Genomic DNA, 25,504 nt, shown 5'->3' with positions numbered 1-25,504 from the left:
TCCACCTCCCGGGTTCAAACGATTCTCCTCTTGCCTCAGCCTTCCAAGTAGCTGGGACTACAGGCACGTGCCACCAAGCCTGGAAATTTTTTGTATTTTTAGTAGAGATGGGGTTTCACCGTGTTAGCCAGGATGGTCTCGATCTCCTGACCTCGTGATCCGCCCGCCTCGGCCTCCCAAAGTGCTGGGATTACAGGCGTGAGCCACCGCACCCGGCCTCTGAGACTTCATTAATTCTATATCCACCTTTAGTTAAATCTATTTTGTTCCTTTTTCATAGATAAACTTCAATTAAAATTTTTAAAATTAATATTTGTTTTTTGGGTCAAAATTCATAAGGTATGAAAGGGCATACTAGGAAAAAAAATTCCTTCCCATCCTTATTCCAGTGGCAACCAGGATTTTCAGTTACTTTGGTATTCTTTTGCAGCCCAGGCCTGATGCCCTCTGGCATCCATTGTGTGTAATGAATAAACTTATCTCCTGTGCATCTAGAATGGCATTAGTTATGTGCAGTTCTTGGAGGAATTAGAAAATAGCCACAAAAATAATTTTCTTTAGGGCTTTGTTCTTTGAACACTTGTTGAGAAAAGCTGTAGAGATAAACTATTCATATATAAGCAATTGTGCATGTATATAGAATTTTTCCTCCTTTTTAGAGAAATGGAATTTTTTTTTTTTTTTTTTTTTTTTTTTTTTTTTGAGATGGAGTTTCACTCTTGTTGCCCAGGCTGTATTGCAATGGCGCGATCTCAGGTTACTGCAACCTCCGCCTCCCAGGTTCAAGCGATTCTCCTGCCTCAGCCTCCCAAGTAGCTGGGATTACAGGCTCCTGCCACCATGCCTGGCTAATTTTTGTATTTTTAGTAGAGACTGGGTTTTGTCATGTTAGCCAGGTTGGTCTCGAACTCCTGACCTCAGGTGATCCACCCGCCTCAGCCTCCCAAAATGCTGGGATTACAGGAGTGAGCCACAGCGCCTGGCTTAGAAATGGTACATTTCTTACATGCTGCCTTACATCTCTTTTCACTTAACAATATGTATTGGAGATCTATATATCTATATCTATGTCTTTCTATCGATTGGATATATGCATCTCTAAACCTAAAGAGCTCCCTCGTTTAAAATAATTTCACCCATATCTTTAAAAAAACACAGCTTGGCTCAGTGCGATGGCTCATGCCTGTAATCCCAACACTTTGGGAGGCTGAGGGGGGCGGATCACCTGAGGTCAGGAGCTCGAGACTAGCCTGGCTAACATGGTGAAACCCCGTCTCTACTAAAAAAAAATACAAAAATTAGCCGGGCATGGTTGCGTGCACCTGTAATCCCAGCTACTTGGGAAGCTGAGCGGGAAAAGTCGCTTGAACCTGGGAGGCAGACGTTGCAGTACGCCGAGATCATGCCACTGCACTCCAGCCTGGGAGACAGAGCAAGACTCTGTCTCAAACAAACAAACAAACAAAAACAAACAAAACAAACAACAACAAAAAACACAGCTTGATTGTGCTATAATTCATATACCATGCAATTCACCTACTTAAGAGTACAATTTACTAGGTTTTAGTATATTCACAGAGTTGTGCAACCATCACAACACCTAATTTTATTTTATTTTCTTTTTCTGGAGACAGGATCCCTCTATGTTGGCCAGGCTGGCCTCCAGCTCTTAGGCTCAAGCAATCCTCCCACCTCAGCCTCCTGAGTAGTTGGGACTGCAGGCCCCTTGCCACTACACCTGGCACAACAATCAATTTTAGAACATTTTTATCACCTCAAAAAGAAACCTATACCCATGAGCAATCATTCCTCATTTCCTCCCAAACCTCTCAGCCCCTGGCAGCCATTGATCTACTTCCTGTCTCTATATATTTGACTATTATGAACATTTCATATAAATGCAATTGTAGAGTATGTGGTTTTTTGTGACTGACTTCTTTCACTTAGCATATAGTTTTTAAAGTTCATGTTGTGACATGTATTAGTATTTTATTACTTTATATTGAATAATATTTGATTGTATGGACATACCACATTTTATTTATCCATTCATCAACTGATGAACATTTGAGTGGTTTCTATTTTGGGCTATTATTAATAATGCTGCTATCAATATTGGTGTACAAATTTTTTGTGAACATCTGTTTTTATTTTTCTTGAGTATATACCTAGGAGTAGAATTGCTGGGTCATATGGTAGTCCTATGTTTAACCTTTCGAGGAACTGCCAAACTGTTTTCTGCAGAGGCTGTACCATTTTACATTCCCACCAGTAGTGTATGAGGGTTTCAATTAACCAAATTTTCATCAATACTTTTTATTATCTGTCTTTTTGATCATAGCAGTCCTAGTGAGTGTGAAGTGGTATCTCACTGTGGCTCTGATTTGGATTTTTCTGTTGACTAGTGATATTGACCATCTTTTCCTGTTCTTGTTGGTTATTTGCATATCTTCTTTAAAGAAATGTCTATTTAGATGCTTTGCCTATTTTAAAATTGCATCATCTTATTTTTATTGTGGTAAAGTATACACAATATAAAATTTACCATTTAAACCATTTTTAAATATACAGTTCTATGGCGTTAAGTACATTCCATTGTTGTGCAACCATCACCACCATCCATTTCCAGAACTTTTTCATCTTCCCAACTGAAACTTTGTATCCATTAAAAATACTAACTTTCCATTCCCTCCTCTCCGCAGCTCCTGGCAACTACCATTCTACTTTCTGTCTCTATGTATTTGACTACTCTTAGGAACCTCATATAAGAGGAATCATATGATATTTGTCCTTTTGTTACTGGTTTATTTCCTTTAGCATAATGTCTTCGACTTTTATCTAGTTTTATCTTCGAGTTGTAGCATGTGTCCATATTTCCTTCCTTTTAAGGGCTGAGTAATATTCCATTGTATGAATATACTACATTTAATTTATCTATTTATCTGTCAATGAGCACTTGAGTTGCTTCCACCTTTTGATTTGCTGATATGAACATGGGTGTACAAATATCTGTTCAAGTCCCAGCTTTCACTTATTTTGGGTATATACACAGAAGTGAGATTGCTGGATAATATGGTAATTCTGTGCTTAATTATTTGAGGAATTGCCATTTTATTTTCCACAGTGGCTGCACAATTTTATATTCCCAGCAGCAATGCACAAGGGTTCCCATTTCTTCACATCTTTTCCAACACTTGTTATTTTCTGTTTTTTTTTTGATAATAGTAAAAAAATGCATTCTCTCTCTATATATATTCTAGATATCTAGTTTTAAATATATTCTATATATATTAAATATATTCTAGAGACACATCTCTGATCAGATATATCATTTACAAATATTTTCTCCTATTCCATGGGTTGTCTGTTCTTGATGATATTCTTTGAAGAACAAAAGTTTTTAATTTTCGGCCGGGCACGGTGGCTCACGCCTGTAATCCCAGCACTTTGGGAGGCCGAGGCGGGCGGATCATTTGAGGTCAGGAGTTGGAGACCAGCCTGACCAACATGGTGAAACTCTGTCTCTACTAAAAATACAAAAAAAAACTAGCCGGGGGTGGTGGCGCATACCTGTAGTCCTAGCTATTTGGGAGGCTGAGGCAGGACAATCACTTGAACCCAGGAGGCAGAGGTTGCAGTGAGCCAAGATTGTGCCACTGCACTCCAGCTTGGGCAACAGAGTGAGACTCCATCTCAAAAATAAAAATTAAAAAGTTTTAAATTTTCATGATGTCCAGTTTATCTATTGTTTAAATTCTGTTGCTTGTGGTTTTGGTGTCATATCTAAGAATCCATTGCCAAATCCAAGGTCATGAAGATTTATACCTATGTTTGCTTATAAAAGTTTTATACTTCTAGTGCTTATATTTAGGTCTTTGATCCATTTTCAGTTAGTTTTTGTATACAGTGTGAGGTAAGGGGGTCCAGCTTCATTCTTTTTTATGTGGAGATCTAATTGTCCCACCACCATTTGTTTAAAAGGTTACTCTTTCTCCTATTGCATTGTCTTGGCACCCTTGTCAAAAACCAATTGACTCTAAATGAGAGCGTTTATTTCTGGACTCTGAACTGTATTCCGTTGATCTGTCTGTCCTTATGGTAGTATCACATTGTATAGATTACTGTAGCTTTGTAGTAAGTTTTGAAATTGGGAAGTGTGAGTCCTCCAACTTTGTTCATATTTTTCAAAACTGTTTTGACTATTCTGGGGCTCTCAAATTTCCAAACAAATTTTAGGATCACTTTACCAGTTTCTGCAAAGAAGCCAATTGGAATTTCGACAGCTGTTGCTCTAAGTCCGTAGATCAATTTAGGGAGTATTGCCATCTTAACAATATCAAGTCTTCTGATCCATGAACATGTCATATTTTTCCATTTATTTAGGTCTTCAATTTATTTTAACAATGCTTTGTAGTTTTCAGAGTAAGTTTTACATTTCTTTTGATAAATTTATTCCAAAGCATTTAATTCTTTTTGATGCTGTTATGAATGGAATTATTTTTTATTTCATTTTTAGTTTGTTTATTGATTCTGTATAGAAATACAATTGATTTTTGTATATTGATTTTGTACCTCACAACCTGGATGAACCTGTTTATTAGTTTTATTAGTTCTTAGTGGATTTTTTGGGATTTTCTATATGCAAGATCATGTCATCTGCAAATAGAGATAGTTTACTTCTTCCTTTTCAATCAAGGTGCCTTTTACTAAAAGTAATGGCAAAACCGCAATTACTTTTGCACCAACCAAATATTTAGTTATCTTGCCTAATTGCCCTGGTTAGAACTTCTAGTACAATGAGGAATAGAAGTGGCATGAGTGGACATTCTTGTCTTGTTCTTGATCTTAGGAGAAGAACATTTAACTTTTTTTTTGTTTTTTTGAGACGGATTCTCACTCTGCCTCCCAGGCTGGAGTGCAGTGGCGTAATCTCAGCTCACTGCAACCTACGCCACCGCCCCCACCCCCACCCCAGGTTTAAGTGATTCTCCTGCCTCAGCCTCCCGAGTAGCTGGGATTACAGGTGCCTGTCACCGTGCACGGCTAATTTTTGTATTGTTAGTAGAGACGGGGTTTCACCATCTTGGCCAACTTGGTCTTGAACTCTTGACCTCGTGATCCACCCACCTCAGCCTCCCAAAGTGCTGGGATTACAGGCATCAGCCACCATGCCCGGCCAACAAACTTTTGACCATTAAAGTATGTTAGTCGTGTTTTTTGCTTTTTTTTTTTTTTTTCTGAGACAGAGTCTTGCTCTGTCACCCAGGCTGTGTGCAGGGGCATGATCTCGGCTCACTGCAACCTCCACCTCCCAGGTTCAAGCAATTCTCCTGCCTCAGCCCCCCTAGTAGCTGGGATTACAGGTGCCCGCCACCACACCGGGCTAATTTTTGTATTTTTAGTAGAGATGGGGTTTCACCATGTTGGCCAGGCTGGTCTTGAACTCCTGACCTTGTGATCCGCCTACCTTGGTCACCCAAAGTGCTGGGATTACAGGCATAAGCCACTGCATGAGGCCAGTTGTGGTTTTCAAAAATAGTTCTTGGCCGAGTGCAGTGCTTCACACCTGTAATCCTAGCACTTTGGGAGGCAGAGGCGGGTGGATCACCTGAGGTTAGGAGTTCAAGACCAGTCTGGCCAACATGGTGAAACCCCATCTCTACTACTAAAAATATAAAAATCAGCTGGGCGTGGCAGCGGGCACCTGTAACCCCAGCTACTCGGGAGGCTGAGGCGGGAGAATTGCTTGAACCCGGGAGGCAGAGGTTGCAGTGAGCCAAGATGGCGCCATTGCACTCCAGCTTGGGCAACAAGAACAAAACTCCATTTCAAAAAAAATGAAAAATAAAAATAGTTCTTGAGCATTGCTTCTTCCCCTGTGCTACATCTCTGAGCCTCTACTCTGGAAATGGGGTGGGGACACCGGCTTGTTCTTCTTGGAATGTCACCTGTGTTTAATTAGCAGAGCACTGGGAAAGGCCAGTAGCCTGTAGTCTTATTGGCTTGCCAGTGTAGAACCTCTGCCCTTTAAGGCAGCTGGGACAAGGGCCATCAGGGCTGCAGTATTTTTGTCCTGCTGCACCTGAGTAGAGCCTCTGACCTATGAGTGGGGGGTGGGTGGAGGAGGGCAGCCCTCTTGGCCTGAATTGCCAGGAATTTAGCTTCTCCTGCTGGAGCTGGGGTGGTTGAGAAATGCTGGAGGTCTGCCCTTCCTGGGGAGATATTATAGCCTTTGACCGGGACCAAGCAGGAGAGGATGTCCTGTCTTCTTGGTTATATCTGCCTGGAGTGGAGTGGAGTTTCCATCATGCTGAACTGGGGTCGGGTAGGGTGTGGGTCATTGCTCAAGTATCCCAGACTCTTCTTCTTACTGTGATTTAGTAGGTTTTCTTGCATAAATATTTCTTCATTTGCTCTATGCCCTTAGGGCAATTTCCAGAGAGTTTAAGTGTGTGTGTGTGTGTGTGTGTAAGTAAGTAGTTTTTACCAACTAGGGAGTTTCACTGGGGAGTGGATCTGTGGAGCTCCTCACACTGACATTTGGAAGTGGAATCTCCCCCATTTTAAAAATAACTCCACTGTATTACACTGAAAGAACCATACTTTATTTAACTAGTTCCATACTGGTTGACATTCAGGTCATTTGAAATACTTTGCCATTAAAAACAATGCTGCTATTAATAACCCTTTATATATTGCTAGTATATCTGTAAGGCAAATTTCTTTTGTTGGGTCAAATTGTATGAATATAAATAACTTTAATAGATGTTGCCAAATTGCCCTCTATTGATGGTTTCACCAGTAATATAAGGGAGTATCTATTTCCTCATACTCTGGCCATCAGTTTGTTATATTGAAAAATGGTGGGTTTTTTTTTTTTTTTTTTTGAGATAGGATCTCACTCCATCACCAAGGCTGGAGTGCAGTGGTGTGATCTTGGCTCACTGCAAACTCCACCTCATGAGCTCAATCAATCTTCCCATTTCACACTTGCAAGTAGCTGGGACTACAGGCACGTGCCACCACACCCAGCTAATTTTTTATTTTTTTGGAAAGATGGGTCTCACTATGTTGCACAGGCTGGTCTTGAACTCCTGGCCTCAAGTGATCCTCCTGCCTCAGCCTCCCAAAATGCTGGGATTACATATGTGAACCACCACACCCGGCTGAAAAATGGTTTTTAAATATAGTATTACTTTGTATTTTTCCTATTATGAGTGAAGTTAAGGATGTTTTCATGAGCTTATGGGCCATGCATTTATTTTACTGTTTGCTATTTCTGTCTTTTGTTCATTTTAAAATTGGGATGATGGTTTTTTCTTATTGATTTGTAGGAGTTCTTTGTATATTAGGGAAATTAGCCTTTTGCCACATGAATTGCAAATTGTTTCATTCAGCATGTCCTTTGTTTTTTTTTTAATCTTGCTATCATAGGTTTTGCCATTTAGAATTTCTTTTATTTTTATATGGTCAAATCCGTCAATCCTTTCTTCTATGATTTCTAGGTTTGGTTTATGCTTAGAAGGGTATCTCTCCTCCCTGTTTGAGATAATTAACTACAATCTTCCATGATACCTACTAGTGCAATTATGGTTAGTTGTGGTTTCATTTAAAACATTTTTAAATTAATACATAATATTTGTACATATTTATGGGGTACATGTAATATTTTGTTATGCGCATAGAGTGTGCAATGATCAAGTCAGGGTATTTGATGTGTCCATCACCTCGAGTATTTTTTCATTTGTATGTATTGGGAATGGTTTCATTTTTTTGCCTTTTGTGCTGCTCCTTGTAGAGCAGGGCTAACCCATAGGCAGTGTGCCCAGTGTCAGCTTCATTTTTATTATTATTATTATTTTTTGAGACAGGGCCTGGCTCTGCCACCCAGGCTGGAGTGCAGTGGCATGATCATGGCTCACTGCAACCTCCACCTCCTGGGTGTAAGTGATCCTCCCACCTCCTGAGTAGCTGAGGCTACAGGCATGCACCACCATGCCTGGCTCAGTTTTGTATTTTTTGTAGAGATGGGATTTCAGTGTGTTTGCCAGGCTGGTCTCTAACTCCTGAACTCAAGCAATCCACCTGACTCGGCCTCCCAAAGTGCTAGGATTACAGGTGTGAGCCACCGCAGCCGGCCATCAGCTTCATTTTTATATTTTAATTTTTTATTTTGGTGTATTTTGGTGTAAGATGTGTCTATGGATCCAAGTTACTTATTTCCGGATAGCTACCCATTTGTCCTCAAGGACAGGGATGATGTTTTCTTTTCTGTATCTCCAGTGCCTAACATACTTCCTGGCCCATTGTAGATTGTAAATGCTGTTTGAATGAAAAACATGATACTTTTTGTACCTTATCATATTTAGTACCTGTTTTACTGTGGCAGACATACCCTAAGGTGACCCCCAATGAGTCACACCTTGTATAATCTCCTTCTCTTGAGTGCAGACAGAACTTGTGACTTGCTTCTAATCCACAGAATATGGCAAAGGTGATGGGATGTCACTCTGATGATTGCATTAAGTTATATAAAACTCTATCTCAGGCTAGGTGCAGTGGCTTATGCCTGTAATCCCAGCACTTTGGGAGGCAGAGGTGGGCGGATTGCTTTCAGCTCAGGAGTTCGAGAGCAGCCTGGGCAACATGGCGAAACCCTGTTTCTACAAAAAATACAAAAAAATTAGCCAGGCATGGCGGCTCATGCCTGCAGTCTCAGCTACTAGGGAGGCTGAGGCTGGAGAATCACTTGAGTCTGGGAAGCAGAGGTTGCAGTGAGCTGAGATCTCATCACTGCACTCTAGCCTGGGTGACACAGTGAGACCCTGTGTCAAAAACAACAATAACAACCACAGCAACAACAACAACTCTATCTCAGCAGAATGGAGTGAGTGAAATTCTCCTGCTAACCTTGAAGGTTCAAATTGCTATGATATAAACTACCTGTAGAGTGGGCCATTTGGTGGGGAACTGCTACAGCCTTTAGGAGCTGAGGGTCTCAGTCCTACAACCAGAAGAAACTAAATTCTGTCAACAACCACATGAACTTGGAAGAGCATTCCAAGCTCCAGCTCAGACTCCAACCCTGGCCTACATCTTGATTTCAGCCTGGTGGGACCCCGAGCAGAGGACCTAGCTAATCTGTGCTGGGATAATTTTAAACTGCTAAATTTGTGGCAGTTTGTTACACAGCAGTAGAAAATTAGCACATTGAAATTGTTGGCACATTTACAACTTGTTATCAATGAATACCTCCAGTTTTTCTTCATATCATTTTAAGTCAGTTCATTCCATCTTATCCCTGTGTGGTCAAGTTTTAAAACTGAATATATGGCTTCTTAAATATTTATTGCCATTAAATTTCACCTTCTTGGTTTGGAATCAGTGTTCTAGCCTGTAGATTATTTGATAGGTTTCATCTTCTCTTCTGTGAATTTTTCCTGGATGGCTTTTTTTTTTCTGCCATTCTGTAGGTTGTTCTTTCTTTTGAGATCTAATAGCCCTTATTACAATGCATTGTAATTATCTGCTTACATGCTCATCTTCCATACTAGACTATGAACTCATTGAAGATAAGGAACTTGACTTTTCACTTCTTAGCACAGTGCCTGACATGTAACAGAAGCTCAGTAATTCTTTTTGTGGCCGGGTGCAGTGATCCACGCCTGTAATCCCAGCACTTTGGGTTGCCTAGGTGGGAGGGAGGATCACTTGAGCCCAGGAGCTCCAGACCAGCCTGCATAACATGGTGAGACCCTGTCTCTATAAAAAGTAAAAAAAAAAAAAAAAAAAAAAAAAGCTGGGCATGGTATTGTGTGCTTGTATTCCCAGACACTTGGGAGGCTGACATGGGAGGATTGCTTGAGCCGGCTGCAGTGAGCTGTGATCACACCACCACACTTCAGCCTGGGCAACAGAGCGAGACCCTGTCTCAGAAAAACAAAACAAAACAAAAAACAGAAAAGGAAAAGAAAATGAATTTACTTGATCATGTTATTATCTGTTTTAGATTACCAGAAAGTTGGTCTCTATGTAAAGAATAGAAATAATGGAACCAAAATGAGAATTTGTTAGTATATCACTAGGGTTGATCTTGAGAGCAGTCAGAAATTTCTCTAGAGTGTAGAAAGGGAGTTAATCTAGCTATTCTTATTTGATGAAAAATATGTCTAAGAATATCCAATTTCCCATTCATTGAAGCATTGCTTATCATAGTGAAAATGTGAGAACAACATAAATTTATAATAATAAGGAATAGTTATTTTAGGATACCACAAAAGGATAACACAGTAGATTTTGAAAAATGTTCAATGGCAAGTATTTTAGTTTGCTAGGGCTGCCATAACAAAATAGCACAGACGGAGTGGCTTAAACAACAGAAATTAATTTCTTCACAGTTCTGGAGACTAGAAGTCCAAGATCAAGGTATCAGAAGGTTGGTTTCTCCTGAGGCCTTTCTTCTTGGCTTGCAAATGGTCTCCTTCTTGCTGTGTCCTCACATGGTCTATTTTCTGTGTGTATGTGTCTCTGGTGTTTCTTTGTATGTTTAAATTTCCTCTTATAAGGACACCAGTCAGATTGGATTACAGCCCACCCTACTGGCCTCATTTTAGGGAATTTTCCAAATTCTAATGCCCTGCTTCTCTTTTATTAATAATTTAAACAAATGTTTTGAGACAGGGTCTCACCCTGTTGCCCAGGTTGGTGTGCAGTGGGGTGATCATGGTTCACTGCAGCCTCCACCACCCAGGATCAATTGATCCTTCAGCCTCATCCTTTTGAGTAGCTGGGATTACAGGTGCCCGCTACCATACTTTTAAAATTTTTTGTAGAGATAAGGCCTCACTATGTTGCCTAGGCTGGTCTCAAACTCCTGGGCTCAAGTGATCCTCCCACCTCACCTCCCCAAAGTGCTGGAATTACAAGTGTGAGCCACCATGCCTGGCCCCTGCTTCTCTTTTAATTACAAGTTCCAACTTAAATTTTGCGCCCATATCTGATCTCAGGCTGTTAGATGCAGCCATGCCACTTCTTGAACACATTGCTGCTTAGAAATTTCTTCCACCAGTCTGGGCACAGTGGCTCATGCCTGTAATCCCAACACTGGGTTGCAGGTTGCAGTGAGCTGAGATCTCATTTCGCCAAGGCGGGATGATTGCTTAAGCCCAGGAGTTCCAGACCAGCCTGGAAACATGGCAAGACCCTGTCTCTACAAAAAATGGAAAAAAAAAATGGCTGGGCGTAGTGGTATGTGCCTGTAGTCCCAAGCTACTTAGGAGGCTGAGGCAGGAGAATTGCTTGAGCCCAGGAGTTTGAGGCTACAGTAAGGTATGATCCTGCCACTGTACTTCAGCCTGGACAACAGAGCAATATGCTGGCTCAAAAAAAAATTTTTTTTCTTCCACCAGATACCCTAGGTCATCACTCTTAAGTTTAGCCTTCCAGAAAGTCCTAAGGCATGGACACATGCAGTCAAATTCTTTGCTGAGGCTTAACATGGTGACCTTTGCTCCAGTTCCCAATAAGTTTCTCATTTCCATCTGAGACCTCGTTTGCTTGCCTTCACTGCCCATATCACTATCAGCATTTTGGTCACAACCACTTAACCAGTCTCTAAGATGTACCAAATTTTCTTCATCTTCTTGTCTTCCTCTGAACCCTCCAAACTCTTCCAATCTCTGCCCATTACCCAATTCCAAAGTCACTTCCATATTTTTAGGTATCGTTATAGCAACACTCTACTCTTGGTACCAAAATCTGTATTAGTCAGAGTTATCCAGAGGGATAGAACCAAAAGGATATCTATATATACATATACATATATATACACATATATATACGTATATGTATATATGTATATGTATATATGTATATATGTGTGTGTGCATATATATATATATATATAAAGCTTATCTGTTAGTTTATATATATAAGTTTGTTAGAAAGAATTGGCTCACACGATTGCAAAGGTGAAGTTCCACTACAGGCCATCAGCAAGCTGGGTAATGAGAAAAGCAAGCAGTGTGGCTTAGTCGAAATCTGAATGCCTCAAAACCTGGGAAGCCAACAGTACAGCCCCGAGTCTGAGGCCAAAGGCCTGACAGCCCTCAGGAGGTACTGGTGTAAGTCCTAGAGTCCAAAGGCTAAAATCCTAGAGTCTGATGTGCAAGGGCAGGAGGAATAAAAGCATCCTGCTCTCAAAGGGAGAGAAAAAGAGGAAACTAAGCAAGCTGAATATCTCCCTTCTTCCACTTGCTTTGTTTATGACCCACCAGCGGCTGACTGGATAGTGCCTGCCCACATTGAGGGTGGGTCTTCCTCTCCTAGTCAGCTGACTCACATGCCAATCTTCTCTGGAAACACCCTCACAGACACACCCCAAAACAATGCTTCACCAGCCATCTGGGCAATCCCTCAGTGCAGTCAAGTTGACACCTAACATTGACCATCAAAAGTAGCTGATTGTTGAAAGAGCGGCACCTCCTTCTGCTGTCTCTTCCTTCCTCTCTTGCCATGTGATGCCTGCTTCCCTTTGCCTTCCACCATGAGTAAAAGCACCCTGAGGCCCTCACCAGAAACAGATGCTGATGTTACGCTTCTTGCAGCTTGCAGAACCATAAGCCAAATAAATCTTTTTTTCTTTATAAATTACCCAGCCTCAGGTATTCGTTTATAGCAATGCAAACGAAGTAAGACACTCCTCCTTTGACATCTAATTGCAAATTCCCACCCTGAGAAGATGTTGAAATTAAAGCATCCATATATTGTACTTTAGACTGCTGTTTTTCTCTTTCTATGGGACCAGACTACATAAGATGTCAAAGCAGGAAACTTGTATTGCAATGGTCTGCCAGGTTCACCCTACTATGGTATTATTATGTCTCACTACATGAGCACAGTCACCATGGTGACTGTTTCCAGATAGCTTTAGAATGACCTCCATTTCCTACACAACATGTTTGTGTCTTCTTATTCCTGTCTTTTAGGGGCTCTTTCTTCCTTCACAGCTCTCAGCTTTAAAACGTACATACGTCTGCCCCTTCTTCAGAAGCAGCTGGTTCATCTAACTCAACCACTCCTCCTCAAGTGCCTTTTCTCTTATCTGCAGGTGCTCAGATCATATTGGCTCCCTTCCATGAGGCAAACTTGTAGAATCTGTAATTAAGGAGACATAATCTAGGTGAAGGACAACATGGTTTTCATTAGAGGGTTAGCATTCCTAATATTAAGAGTTTATTAAAAGGCTAATAAGTAGGCAGATAGATGAGAAATAAGTGAATGAAATCTAATTAAACTTCTAAAAACTTTTTGAGAAGGCTTTATGTCAAACGTAATTAAAAAGGAAAGAAAATATCCTTTTTCCCCACATAAAGACAAACACTTAGTAAGATACCAGATGCTGGGATTGGAAGAGTAATAAAATGATCTCTGCATTTGAGAAGGCTGCCTAGTGGGGGAAAATATATTAACACAATTATTCTTTAATCTAAGAAGTGCTGTATTAGCCATATAAACAGAGGAACAAGAAATGAACAAACTACCTTGGAAGTGAGAGGAGTCAGGTATGCCTTCACAGAAGTGATATTTGAGATGGGACTTTGTAGTGGATATTAATGTTTTTGTTTATTTTAGTTTTTCTTCATGTCAGATAGGTAATGTGCCAATTTCACAGGTTTGAGGGAAGCAGGATGTTAAGGTTTTCATGTTAAGGATTATGTCCATATATAATCCCCCCTTTTCTCCTTCTTAGTTTTGAACCAATTGAGATATAAGTCATAAGCGACAAGTAAATGGAGATCAAAATGTTAGCATTCTTACTGATGAAATTGTTGGTGGACATGGCTTTAGATCTGTGGCCAAGCAGGCCTTTTAAACACCCTCTGCCCTGAATTAGAGAGACTGACTGACTTAGGTGGGTAAGCTAGGCCACCCTCACAGAGAGCAAATCAGAATGCACCCTCTTTGCAGACAGGATGGCTTCAAAAGTGGGAACCAGGAAAAGCTGAGCCACACATTACCCAGTACCTTCTCTCAAATTCATTAGTCAGGTTAGTCAACTTTTTTTTCTCTAGAGAGGAGTAGTGAAGAGGCAGAAAGAGAAAAAAGTGGTTCACTGTATAACAGCAGACATCTATCTCCTCTGACCTGTGGAGATCTGCCCCTCTCTGTCATATACAATTCTATTGGGACTGTGCATAAGAGTTCCTTACACTCCACTCCTAAGTGCAGAGGTGGGCACATGACCCCGACTTGACTATTCAAAGCATCCCATAACTTTGGGGTGGCCACAGGTCTCATGCAGGGCCAGCCAGGGTCATCATATGAAATGTGATATATGGACAAAGTCACTGGGGTCTAGTGAGTCTTTCTTTTGGATCACAAGCTGTAAGGATATACCACATCTATATCACAAGCTGTGATAAGCAAAAAGGAATAGGACCTGGAGGAAGGGAGTCTTGATGACAGTGTTTGAACCTTGTTCCTAAAGTGACATTTTTCCTTACACTTACCAGTTATATAAGCCTTGTCTTAGTCCATTTAGTGTTGCTGTAAAGAACTGCCTGAGGCTAATTTATAAAGAAAAGAGGTTTATTTGGCTTACAATTCTGATGCCTGGAAAAGTTCAAGACTGGGCATCTGATGAGGGCCTCAGCTGCTTCCACTCATGGCAGAAGGTGAAGGGGAGCTGGCATGTGCCAGCCTGTTTTTAACAACCAGCTCTTGCAGGAACTAACAGAACTAGAACTCACTCAACCCCAAGGGAGGGGCATTAATTTATTTATGAGGGATTTGCCCCCATGATCCAAATACCTCCCAGTAGGCCCCATCTCCAATATTGGGGATCAAATTTCAACATGAGGCTTGGAGGACAAACTTCCAAACCATAGTAAGCCCATATAGTTCTTTTTTTTTTTTTTTTTTTTTAAAGACAGAGTCTCACTCTGTCTTCCAAGTTGGAGTGCAGCAATGCCATCTCGGCTCACTGCAACCTCTGCCTCCCCAGTTGAAGCAATTCTCCCACCTCAGCCTCCCAAGTAGCTGGGACTACAGGCATGCGCCACCATGCATAGCTAATGTTTTGTATTTTAGTAGAGACAGGGTTTCACCATGTTGCCCAAGCTGGCCTTGAACTCCTGAGCACAGGCAATCCACCTGCCTCGGCCTCCCAAAGTGCTGAGATTACAAGCGTGAGCCACCTTGCCTGGCCCAGTGTAATACAGTCTTGAAACATGAGTTGGCATTTTTTAGAACAGAAAGGAAAGGACATTTCGGGTAAAAGAAAAAGCATGGGCAAAAGCCTAGAGGTTAGAAAGGTTCAGCTGTGGCTACCATAATACCAAACAAAAGAGAGAGAATTGAAAATGAAAGAAAACGTCTTATGTGGAATAGTGTTGCAAACACCCATTTCTAATAAAATAATTTAAAAAAATAGAAATAAACATTTTCTTCATGTGGTAAGGAGACTTCCAAACCAACAGTCACTCTTACTCCCTTTTAAATTGAAAATAAAATAAGGATGTCTGTTATTGTCATTATTATTTAATATTGTATTGGGTGTTCTGGCTAGCGCAATAAGATTTGAAACAGAAATAAGAGGAATCATTATTAGAAAAGAAGAGACAACAATACTTGCAGATGATGCAGTTGTATGCCTAAGTGTTCTCCAAATAAGAAAAATATACAAAATCCAGGGGAGGAGCCAGGATGGCCAAATAGGAACAGCTCTGGTCTACAGCGCCCAGCGTGAGCGACGCAGAAGACGGGTGATTCCTGCATTTCCATCTGAGGTACCAGGTTCATCTCACTAGGGAGTGCCAGACAGTGGGTGCAGCGCACCGTGTGCGAGACGAAGCAGGGCGGGGCATTGCCTCACTCAGGAAGCGCAAGGGGTCAGGTAGTTCCCTTTCCTGGTCAAGGAAAGGGGTGACAGACGGCACCTGGAAAATCGGGTCACTCCCACCCAAATACGGCGCTTTTCCGATGGGCTTAGGAAACGGCCCACCAGGAAATTATATCCCGCACCTGGCTCGGAGGGTCCTACGCCCACGGAGTCTTGCTGATCGCTAGCACAGCAGTCTGAGATCAAACTGCAAGGCGGCAGCGAGGCTGGGGGAGGGGCGCCCGCCATTGCCCAGGCTCGCTTAGGTAAACAAAGCAGCCGGGAAGCTCGAACTGGGTGAGCCCACCACAGCTCAAGGGGGCCTGCCTGCCCCTGTAGGCTCCACCTCTGGGGGCAGGGCACAGACAAACAAAAAGACAGCAGTAACCTCTGCAGACTTAAATGTCCCTGTCTGACAGCTTTGAAGAGAGCAGTGGTTCTCCCAGCACGCAGCTGGAGATCTGAGAACGGGCAGACTGCCTCCTCAAGTGGGTCCCTGACCCCTGACTCCTGAGCAGCCTAAGTGGGAGGCAAGCCCCAGCAGGGGCAGACTGACACCTCACACGGCCAGGTACTCCTCTGAGACAAAACTTGCAGAGGAACGATCAGACAGCAACATTCGCGGTTGATGAAAATCAGCAGTTCTGCAGCCACCGCTGCTGATACCCAGGCAAACAGGGTCTGGAGTGGACCTCTACCAAACTCCAACAGACCTGCAGCTGAGGGTCCTGTCTGTTAGAAGGAAAACTAACAAACAGAAAGGACATCCACACCAAAAACTCATCTGTACATTACCATCATCAAAGACCAAAAGTAGATAAAACCACAAAGATGGGGAAAAAACAGAGCAGAAAAACTGGAAACTCTAAAAAGCAGAGCGCCTCTCCTCCTCCAAAGGAATGCAGTTCCTTACTAGCAACGGAACAAAGCTGGACGGAGAATGACTTTGACGAGGTGAGAGAAGAAGGCTTCAGACGATCAAACTACTCTGAGCTACAGGAGGAAATTCAAACCAAAGGCAAAGAAGTTGAAAACTTTGAAAAAAATTTAGACGAATGTATAACTAGAATAACCACTACAGAGAAGTGCTTAAAGGAGTTGATGGAGCTGAAAGCCAAGGCTCGAGAACTACGTGAAGAATGCAGAAGCCTCAGGAGCCGATGTGATCAACTGGAAGAAAGGGTATCAGTGATGGAAGATGAAATGAATGAAATGAAGCGAGAAGGGAAGTTTAGAGAAAAAAGAATAAAAAGAAATGAACAAAGCCTCCAAGAAATATGGGACTATGTGAAAAGACCAAATCTACGTCTGATTGGTGAACCTGAAAGTGATGGGGAGAATGGAACCAAGTTGGAAAACACTCAGCAGGATATTATCCAGGAGAACTTCCCCAATCTAGCAAGGCAGGCCAACATTCACGTTCAAGAAATACAGAGAACACCACAAAGATACTCCTCGAGAAGAGCAACTCCAAGACACATAATTGTCAGATTCACCAAAGTTGAAATGAAGGAAAAAATATTAAGGGCAGCCAGAGAGAAAGGTCGGGTTACCCACAAAGGGAAGCCCATCAGACTAACAGTGGATCTCTCAGCAGAAACACTACAAGCCAGAAGAGAGTGGGGGCCAATATTCAACATTCTTAAAGAAAATAATTTTCAACCCAGAATTTCATATCCAGCCAAACTAAGCTTCATAAGTGAAGGAGAAATAAAATCCTTTACAGACAAGCAAATGCTGAGAGATTTTGTCACCACCAGGCCTGCCCTAAAAGAGCTCCTGAAGGAAGCACTAAACATGGAAAGGAACAACCGGTACCAGCCACTGCAAAATCATGCCAAAATGTAAAGACCATCGAGACTAGGAAGAAACTGCATCAACTAACGAGCAAAATAACCAGCTAACATCATAATGACAGGACCAAATTCACACATAACAATATTAACTTTAAATATAAATGGACTAAATGCTCCAATTAAAAGACACAGATTGGCAAATTGGATAAAGAGTCAAGACCCATCAGTGTGCTGTATTCAGGAAACCCATCTCACATGCAGAGACACACATAGGCTCAAAATAAAAGGATGGAGGAAGATCTACCAAGCAAATGGAAAACAAACAAAGGCAGGGGTTGCAATCCTAGTCTCTGATCAAACAGACTTTAAACCAACAAAGATCAAAAGAGACACAGAAGGCCATTACATAATGGTAAAGGGATCAATTCAACAAGAAGAGCTAACTATCCTAAATATATATGCACCCAATACAGGAGCACCCAGATTCATAAAGCAAGTCCTGAGTGACCTACAAAGAGACTTAGACTCCCACACAATAATAATGGGAGACTTTAACACCACACTGTCAACATTAGACAGATCAATGAGACAGAAAGTTAACAAGGATACCCAGGAATTGAACTCAGCTCTGCACCAAGTGGACCTAATAGACATCTACAGAACTCTCCACCCCAAATTAACAGAATATACATTCTTTTCAGCACCATACCACACCTATTCCAAAACTGACCACATAGTTGGAAGTAAAGCACTCCTCAGCAAATGTAAAAGAACAGAAATTATAACAAACTGTCTCTCAGACCACAGTGCAATCAAACTAGAACTCAGGATTAAGAAACTCACTCAAAACTGCTCAACTACACGAAAACTGAACAACCTGCTCCTGAATGACTACTGGGTACATAACAAAATAAAGACAGAAATAAAGATGTTCTTTGAAATCAAAGAGAACAAAGGCACAACATACCAGAATCTCTGGGACGCATTCAAAGCAGCGTGTAGAGGGAAATTTATAGCACTAAACGCCCATAAGAGAAAGCAGGAAAGATCCAAAATTGACACCCTAACATCACAATTAAAAGAACTAGAAAAGCGAGAGCAAACACATTCAAAAGCTAGCAGAAGGCAAGAAATAACTAAAATCAGAGCATAACTGAAGGAAATAGAGACGTAAAAAACCCTTCAAAAAATTAATGAATCCAGGAGCTGGTTTTTTGAAAGGATCAACGAAATTGATAGACCACTAGCAAGACTAACAAAGAAAAAAAGAGAGAAGAATCAAATAGATGCAATAAAATGATAAAGGAGATATCACCACCGGTCCCACAGAAATACAAACTACCATCAGAGAATACTATAAACACCTCTACGCAAATAAACTAGAAAATCTAGAAGAAATGGATAAATTCCTCGACACATACACTCTTCCAAGACTAAACCAGGAAGAAGTTGAATCTCTGAATAGATCAATAACAGGATCTGAAATTGTGGCTATAATCAATAGCTTACCAACCAAAAAGAATCCAGGACCAGATGGATTCACAGCCGAATTCTACCAGAGGTACAAGGAGGAACTGGTACCATTCCTTCTGAAACTATTCCAATCAATAGAAAAAGAGGGAATCCTCCCTAACTCATTTTATGAGGCCAGCATCATCCTGATACCAAAGCCGGGCAGAGACACAACCAAAAAAGAGAATTTTAGACCAATATCCTTGATGAACACTGATGCAAAAATCCTCAATAAAATACTGGCAAACCAAATCCAGCAGCACATCAAAAAGCTTATCCACCATGATCAAGTGGGCTTCATCCCTGGGATGCAAGGTTGGTTCAATATATGCAAATCAATAAATGTCATCCAGCATATAAACAGAGCCAAAGACAAAAACCACATGATTATCTCAATAGATGCAGAAAAGGCCTTTGACAAAATTCAACAGCCCTTCATGCTAAAAACTCTCAATAAATTAGGTATTGATAGGACGTATCTCAAAATAATAGGAGCTATTTATGACAAACCCACAGCCAATATCATACTGAATGGGCAAAAACTGGAAGCATTCCCTTTGAAAACTGGCACAAGACAGGGATGCCCTCTCTCACCACTCCTATTCAACATAGTGTTGGAAGTTCTGGCCAGAGCAATTAGGCAGGAGAAGGAAATAAAGGGTATTCAATTAGGAAAAGAGGAAGTCAAATTGTCCCTGTTTGCAGATGACATGATTGTATATCTAGAAAACCCCATTGTCTCAGCCCAAAATCTCCTTAAGCTGATAAGCAACTTCAGCAAAGTCTCAGGATACAAAATCAATGTACAAAAATCACAAGCATTCTTATACACCAATAACAGACAGAGAGCCAAAGCATGAGTGAACTCCCATTCACAATTGCTTCAAAGAGAATAAAATACCTAGGAATCCAACTTACAAGGGATGTGAAGGACCTCTTCAAGGAGAACTACAAACCACTGCTCAACGAAATAAAAGAGGATACAAAGAAATGGAAGAACATTCCATGCTCATGGGTAGGAAGAATCAATATCGTGAAAATGGCCATACTGCCCAAGGTAATTTATAGATTCAATGCCATCCCCATCAAGCTACCAATGACTTTCTTCACAGAATTGGAAAAAACTACTTTAAAGTTCATTTGGAACCAAAAAAGAGCCCTCATCGCCAAGTCAACCCTAAGCCAAAAGAACAAAGCTGGAGGCATCACGCTACCTGACTTCAAACTATACTACAAGGCTACAGTAACCAAAACAGCATGGTACTGGTACCAAAACAGAGATATAGATCAATGGAACAGAACAGAGCCCTCAGAAATAACGCCACATATCTACAACTATCTGATCTTTGACAAACCTGAGAAAAACAAGCAATGGGGAAAGGATTCCCTATTTAATAAATGGTGCTGGGAAATCTGGCTAGCCATATGGAGAAAGCTGAAACTGGATCCCTTCCTTACACCTTATACAAAAATGAATTCAAGATGGATTAAAGACTTAAACGTTAGACCTAAAACCATAAAAACCCTAGAAGAAAACCTAGGCATTACCATTCAGGACATAGGCATGGGCAAGGACTTCATGTCTAAAACACCAAAAGCAATGGCAACAAAAGCCAAAATTGACAAATGGGATCTAATTAAACTAAAGAGCTTCTGCACAGCAAAAGAAACTACCATCAGAGTGAACAGGCAACCTACAAAATGGGAGAAAATTTTTGCAACCTACTCATCTGACAAAGGGCTAATATCCAGAATCTACAATGAACTCAAACAAATTTACAAGAAAAAAAAAACAACCCCATCAAAAAGTGGGCAAAGGATATGAATGGACACTTCTCAAAAGAAGACACTGATGCAGCCAAAAGACTTGTGAAAAAATGCTCATCATCACTGGCCATCAGAGAAATGCAAATCAAAACCACAATGAGATACCATCTCACACCAGTTAGAATGGCAATCATTAAAAAGTCAGGAAACAACAGGTGCTGGAGAGGATGTGGAGAAATAGGAACACTTTTACACTGTTGGTGGGACTGTAAACTAGTTCAACCATTGTGGAAGTCAGTGTGGCGATTCCTCAGGGATCTAGAACCAGAAATACCATTTGACCCAGCCATCCCATTACTGGGTGTATACCCAAAGGACTATAAATCATGCTGCTATAAAGACACATGCACATGTATGTTTATTGCGGCACTATTCACAATAGCAAAGACTTGGAACCAACCCAAATGTCCAACAATGATAGATTGGATTAAGAAAATGTGGCACATATACACCATGGAATACTATGCAGCCATAAAAAAGGATGAGTTCATGTCCTTTGTAGGGACATGGATGGAATTGGAAATCATCATTCTCAGCAAACTATCGCAAGGACAAAAAACCAAACACCACATGTTCTCACTCATAGGTGGGAATTGAACAATGAGAACACATGGACACAGGAAGGGGAACATCACACTCTGGGGACTGTTGTGGGGTGGGAGGAGGGGGGAGGGATAGGATTAGGAGATATACCTAATGTTAAATGACGAGTTAATGGGTGCAGCGCACCAGCATGGCACATGTATACATATGTAACTAAGCGGCACATTGTGCACATGTACCCTAAAACTTAAAGTATAATAATAATAAAAAAAGAAAAATATACAAAATCCAGTAGCAATCTTGTATGTCATAAATAACCAATTAGAAAATATAATAAAAGAGATCCTAGGCCTGACACTAAGAAATATATATATGTAATATTTTAAAATAAACTCAATGAGAGATATGACCTAAGAAAAACTACAAAACTTAACTGATAAATGTAAAATAACTTAAATAAAGAGACATCTTTTGTTTCTGGATAGAAAAACTAAATGTAAGAATATTAGGCCAGGTGCCATGGCTCATGCCTGTAATCTCAGCACTTTGGGAGGCTGAGGTGGGCAGATTCCTTGAGCTCAGGAGGTCCAGACCAGCCTGGACAACATGGCGAAACCCCATCTCTACTAAAAACACAAAAATTAGCCATGCATGGTGGTGCACGCCTGTAATCCCAGCTACTTGGGAGGCTGAGTTGTGAGGATCAGGATCACCTGAGCCCGGGGGGTAGCGGCTGTGGTGAGCCGTGATCATGCCATTGCACTCCAGCCTGGGTGACAGAGTGAGACCTTGTCTCAGACAAAAAAAAAAAAAAAACCACCAAACCCAAAAGTTATAGCCCCAGATATGGATGGATGTGGCTCATAACACATGATGAACTGATGTAGCTGTTAGATGTTTGCAGTGCATGCATGTGCTCACTATGTGCATAACTGCGTGGCTTGGTTTAACTGGACACAGTTTTCCGCATTTGCCTATTTCCTGATGATGAAATTGCACATTGCACATAAGCAAAGGCAAAATTCACATTCTGCTCTAATTTTTGCCTAATATATCAATTGCCTTGGAATAAAAACAATCGTTATAGCAGAACTGACTATAAAATAACTGTTTTACTTTGAAAGATAAACTGCTTGGAGTACTTTATAAAAGTTAAGTCTTGCTTAACAAATATTAAAACATAGTAAAGCATCTATTATTTAAAATGTTGTGTTGGGAAAAGAAACTGGAAACCACATGAACGTGCATAAATAGGGGACTGGTTAAATAAATGAAGGACCAACCATACTGCAGAACACTTAGCCATTTAAGAGTGAAGTGGGCCGGTTGCGATGGCTCACGCCTGTAATCTTAACACTTTGGGAGGCTGAGGCAGGTGGATCACTTGAGATCAGGAGTTCAAGACCAGCCTGGCCAATGTGGTGAAACCCCATCTCTACTAAAAATACAAAAATTAGCCGGGAGTGGTGGCAGACACCTGTAATCTCAGCTACTCAGGAGGCTGAGGCAGGAGAATCGCTTGAACCCGGGAGGAGGAGGTTGCAGTGAGCCAAGATCTTGCGCCACTACACTCCAGCCTGGGCAACAGAGCGAGATTCTGTCTCAAAACAAACAAACAAAAGAGTGAGGTGGATCCATGACTGCTGATCTGGTAAGCAGTCCAAAATATACTTTTAAGAAAAAAAAAGAATAAAGGGCAAAAGAATATGTATGCAATGTCATATTTGTATTTTTAAAAGGATATATGTCTTTGTATTCCATGTATTTTCTTATATAGGTACAGAATCTGGAAGAAAGAAAAATAAACTGTTAACAGTAGGGATATCAGCTGGATGCAGTGGCTCATGCCTGTAATCCCAGCACTTTGAGAGGCTGAGGCAGGTGGATCACGAGGTCGGGAGTTCAAGACCAGCCTGGCCAAGATGGCAAAACCCCGTCTCTACTAAAAATACAAAAATTAGCTGGGCATGGTAGTGGGCGCCTGTAACCCCAGCTACTCGGGAGGCTGAGGCAGAGAATTGCTTGAACCCGGGAGGCGGAGGTTGCAGTGAGCCGAGATGACGCCACTGCACTCCAGCCTGGGTGACAGAGCGAGACTCCGTCTCAAAAACAAACAAAACAAAACAAACAAACAAACAAAAAACAGTAGGGATATCACATTGGGTGGGAGGAGATTTTTACTTTTTATTTTATATTCTCTCACTCTGTCACATGAACATGTTTTGCTCTTGTAATTTTTTTTTTTTTTTTGAGACAGTGTCTTGCTCTGTTGCCCAGGCTGGAGAACAGTGGTGCAATCATAGCTCACTGCAGCCTCATACTCCTGGGCTCAAAAGATCCTCCTGCCTCAGCCTCCCCAGTAGCTAGGGCTACAGGCACAAACCACCATTCCCAGCTATTTTTTTGTAGAGGTAGGATTTAGCTATGTTGCTCAGGCTGGTCTTGAGCTCCTGGCCTCAAGTGATCCTCCTGCCTCAGCCTCCCAAACTGCTGGGATTAGAGGTGTGAGCTGCAGCATCTGGCCTGCTTCTGTAATTTTTAAATTAAAAGCTAACTTTAATGTGCTAAAACTGGAACTGGGACTAAAATAAGTAAATAAATAAATAAATTTAATATGCTAGCATAAATTCAGTCACAGATGGAAAAATAGAAAATCTAGAAATATATGCTAGTATATTTAAGAATTTAATACATGATAAAGTACATATCATCAAAGTCAAAGAAGAATGAGTAATGAATTGTGTTAGGCTGACTGATTTGTATTTTGGCAAAAATTCAAGTTACATATGTATATATATTTCACATTTTGTATATCAAAGGAAATTCAAAATATATTAAGAGTTATGTAGAAAAAATGGGATATCATCTAGGAAAGTGTGATCATTTCTAAACTTTTAATTTCTTTTTCTTTTTTGAGACAGGGTCTTGCTTTGTTGATGGAGTGCAGTGGAGTGATCTCAGTTTACTGCAGCCTTGACCTCCCAGGCTCAAGTGATTCTCTCATTTCAGCCTACTGAGTAGCTGGGACTGCAGGCACGCACCACCATGCCTGGCTAATTTTTGTATTTTTAGTAGGGACAGGGTTTCGCCATGTTGCCCAGGCTGGTCTCAAACTCCTGAGCTCAAGAGATCCACCCACCTTGGCCTCCCAAAGTGCTGGAATTACAGGCATAAGCCACCGTGCCTGGCCTCAACTTTTAATTAAAAGAAAATCAAATATATGGATAATTTGAGTAGTATAAGCAATACCCATATTGTTCACCTAGATTCACCACTTTTCAACATTTGTCACATTTGCTCTGTCTCTCTCCACACACATGCACACACACATTATTTTTGCCGAGCCATTTTCAAGTTTATTACACTTCATCCCTAAATATTTAGCACATATCTCCTAAGAACAAGGACATTCTTTCCTACATAACCTCAATATTATTATCGTGCACAAGAAATTAATATTGATACAGTATCATTAGCTAATATACAGGCCACATTCAAATTTCTGCTATAGTCCCAATCATCTCCTTTATAGATGTTTTCTTAGAATTCCAATCCAAGTTCCAGCTGGGGACCATGCACTTCATAGTGTCATGATTCTCAGTCTCCTTTAGTTCCTTTAGAACAGTCCCCCTACCTAAAAAAAAAAAAAATCTTTCTTTTTCTTTTCTGTTTTTTTTGAGACAGAGTTTTGCTGTTGTTGCCCAGGCTGGAGTGCAATGGCATGATCTCGGCTCACCTGCAACCTCCGCCTCCCAGGTTCAAGCGATTCTCCTGCCTCAGCCTCCCGAGTAGCTGGGATTACAGGCAAGTGTCACCACACCCGGCTAATTTTTGTATTTTTAGTAGAGATGGGGTTTCTCCATGTTGGTCAGGCTGGTCTCGAACTCCTGACCTCAGGTGATCCACCCGCCTTAGCCTCCCAAAGTGCTGGGATTACAGGCGTGAG

At 41.2% G+C, this 25,504-nt stretch overlaps 1 protein-coding gene across 1 annotated transcript in view; it reads right to left on the bottom strand.

The window, feature by feature from the left end:
* LOC100987016 (small ribosomal subunit protein uS12-like) overlaps nt 1-25,504 on the bottom strand; it is a 32,423-nt gene that overhangs the window by 3,540 nt on the left and 3,379 nt on the right. The window lies entirely within an intron of this gene.

This window comes from Pan paniscus, chromosome X (genome assembly GCF_029289425.2).
Source record: "Pan paniscus chromosome X, NHGRI_mPanPan1-v2.0_pri, whole genome shotgun sequence".
Classification (NCBI taxonomy): Eukaryota; Metazoa; Chordata; class Mammalia; order Primates; family Hominidae; genus Pan; species Pan paniscus.
This window is presented reverse-complemented; position numbering and strand designations above follow the sequence as displayed.